At 41.2% G+C, this 3,338-nt stretch overlaps 1 pseudogene; it reads right to left on the bottom strand.

Moving 5' to 3' along the window:
- Positions 1-1,314: 1,314 nt before the first annotated feature.
- On the bottom strand, positions 1,315-1,433 carry LOC132829969 (5S ribosomal RNA; annotated as a pseudogene).
- Between the last annotated feature and the right edge of the window lie 1,905 nt (positions 1,434-3,338).

Below are 3,338 nucleotides of genomic sequence, written 5' to 3'. Positions count from 1 at the left end.
ATGGTCTAGCCTACATCTGACTCCAGAACCACAGTAATGTGGTTCACTTTAATTGCCATCTCAGCCACTCAGTTGTATCAATTGCTGCAAAAGTCTCAACAAAGAAACAGAACTGGATGGACTACCTGGCATCAACCTAGTCCTCTTTGCTAAGATTTGACAGCTAATCTCTAAATTTAAAGAGAGCTATCTCACAGACCAATCAAACTATAGCCTGATATAGTAACACTCATGAATCATACCTCAATCTCAATCCCAAACATCACCATCACCATCCTTGGATATATCCTGTCTGACCACAGGACAGATCCACAGAGATGACGGCACAGTGCAAAACATAAAGCTAATGCATTTACAACAATCTTCAATCAGAAGTGCCAAGTGGATGATCCATTTTGGCCTCTTCTAGTGTCCCCAGCATAATAGATGCCATTCTTCAGCTAATTTTATTCAATAAATGGTTGGAGGACTGAATACTGCAAAGACTAAGAGCTTTGATGACATTCCAACAATCGTACAGAAGATTTGTGGTCTAGAACTTGCCAAACCCCTAGCCAAGCTGCTCCAGTACAGCTACAACAACACTGGCATTGATCCGACAATGTGGCAAGTTGCCCAGGTATGTGAAAAGCAGCACAAATCCAACCCAGTCAATTAATGCCATATCAGTCCAATCTTGATCATCATTAAAGTAATGGAAAGTTTCATCAACAATGCTATCAAGCAATACCTGCTCAGCAATAACCTGTTCAGTTTGGGTTCCGTTAGGACCACTCATCTCCTGATTTCATTATAGCCTTGATTCAAATATGGACAGAAGAGCTAAATTTCAGTGGAGAGGTGAGAGTGATAGCCCTGACATCAAAGCTGCATTTGACTGAGTGTGGCAACAGGCATCCCTAGCTAAGCTGGAGTTAATGGCAATCAGGTGTCAAACTCTCTACTGATTATATCTACCATACCATGGTTATTGGAGATCTGTCATCTCAGCACCAGGACAGCTGTGCAGAATTGCCTCAGTTTTTTTTATTCACCATATTTTACTAATCAACCTGTCCAGAGGTGTTAATACACATCTCTGGAAGATTTTAGACTTGAACCCGGTATAGGATTGCAATGAGGTCAGCCAGGTGGGCCTCATCAGGGAACCTGGCTGACAGTTAAGAACAGAAGTGTCAGACATCCTGTTCACTCTGATCACTGACTCTGAGGAGCTCAGTGTCAAGGACTCTCCACATGTAAATAAAGGGGCACAAGCCTTGATCTCTCAGCACAGGGTCGGGATACCACCACTGTCTCATAACAGACCCTAAAAGCCTACTGCACCTGGTATTTCCAGGTAATCTCCCATCCAAGTACTAACCAGGCCTGAATTTGCTTAGCTTCTGAGATCAGATGAGATCAGGTATTTTCAGACTAGTGTGGCCATAAAATATATTCTCATACTCTGACTAGGAATTAAACCTGGGCTGTGGCAGCGATGCATCAAATTGTAACCACTAGACCACCGGGGAGATAGCAGGACTCATCACAGAGACAGACAGCACGGAAACAGATCCTTTCGTCCAACTCATCTGCATTGACCAGGCATTTTTATCTGACCTAATCCCATTTGTCAGTATTTGGCCCATATTCCTCTTAACTCTTCCTAGTCATATACCAGATGCCTTTTAAATGTTGTAATGGCACCCACCTCCATCACTTCCCCTGGCAGATCATTCCATTCACGCACCACCCTCTGCGTGAAAATGTTACCCCTCAGGTCCCTTTTAAATCTTTCCCCTCTCATCTTAAACTGTGCCTTCTAGTTTTGGACTCACCCAGCCCGGGGAAAAGATCTTGAGTACTTACTCTGTCTATGCCATCATGATTTTATAAATCTTTATAAGGTTACCCCTCAGTCTTGATGCTCCAGGGGAAAAAGCCCCAGCCTATTCAGCCTCTCCATATAGCTCAAACCTTCCAGTCCTGACAGCATCCTTGCAAATTTTTTCTGCACCTTTTCAAGTTTAAAAACATCCTTCCTAAAGAAGCATGGGTTTTGAACTCATGATCTTGACATTACTAGCATCATGCTTTAACCATGTGAGCTAAGCCACATGATTCCCTCAGGTAATTGTCCTAGGCCAACTATCTTCAGCTGCTTCACCATAAGATCAGAAGTTTGGCGATGATTACACAATTCTCAGTACCAATCGTGACTCCTCAGAAATTGAAGCATTCATGCTTAAATGCAACAAAACCTGGATAATATCCAGGCTTGGGCTGACAGTGGCAAGTAACATTTGTGCCACACAAATGTATGGCAATGACCACTCCAATAAGAGACAGTCTAATCATCATTCATGACATTCAATGGTGTTATCATCACTGAATTCCCCACTATCAACATCCTAAGGATTTACCATTCACCAAAAACTCAACTGTACTCACCATATAAACATGGTGGCTACAGCAGCAGGCTACAAATACTGCAGTGAAAAACTCACCTCCTGACTTCCCAAAGCCTGTACATCATCTGTAAGGCACAAGTCAGGAGCATCGTGGAATACTCCCTTCTTGCCTAGATAAGTCAGCTTCAACAACTCTCAAGAAGCTTGATACCATAGAGGGCATTCTTGTAAATTGCTGCTGCATTCATTCACATTTTTCCTAAAATGTGGCCACCCACAATTGTACACAATACTCTAGCTGATGTCTAACAAATATCTTAAACAAATTCAACATTACTTCTTTGTACTTAAACTCCATAACCCTATTATGAAAGCCAAGGACATTATGTGCTTTAGTGACTGCTCTTTCCACCTGCATTTCCACCTTCATTGACTAGAAAAGTACTTCATCAGCTAAAAGGACTTTTGTGCAGTCAAAAAAAAATGTTTCCCTTTAAATCGTTTGCAAAACACACAGGCAAGTAAAATGAGGGTCTAATAGATAATATAAACACATTAACTCTATATCCAGTCTCATCAACAGGAATCCAAACGAACAATTGTGTTACAGCTGGAAAATCACCTGAAAATCTGAATTTACAGCAGATATACTTAGGTAATGGTTGGAAAAGAATGCCTCTGTATCTCTGAACATTCATTCAATTATTTGGATTATGTATACCACTTCCTTGCAATTAGAGTCTTGTATCATTGCTAAGAATTGGTCATACCTCACTCTCATGAATTGTCACAACTAATACATTTCGTTGTGTACCTGCAATGTTGGTTTCTGTTGAATATATTTATGATGAGTCCTGTAGTTCGTTAGTGGGCTTGTGTGGGAGGGGAAAGCATGGCAAAGAGAGGACTACATAATTTAGAAACAATATGTAAAATAAATGGTCA

The sequence above is a fragment of the Hemiscyllium ocellatum genome, chromosome 2, assembly GCF_020745735.1.
Source record: "Hemiscyllium ocellatum isolate sHemOce1 chromosome 2, sHemOce1.pat.X.cur, whole genome shotgun sequence".
Classification (NCBI taxonomy): domain Eukaryota; kingdom Metazoa; phylum Chordata; class Chondrichthyes; order Orectolobiformes; family Hemiscylliidae; genus Hemiscyllium; species Hemiscyllium ocellatum.
The sequence above is the reverse complement of the archived record's forward strand: the minus strand, read 5'-3'. Positions and strand labels throughout refer to the sequence as shown.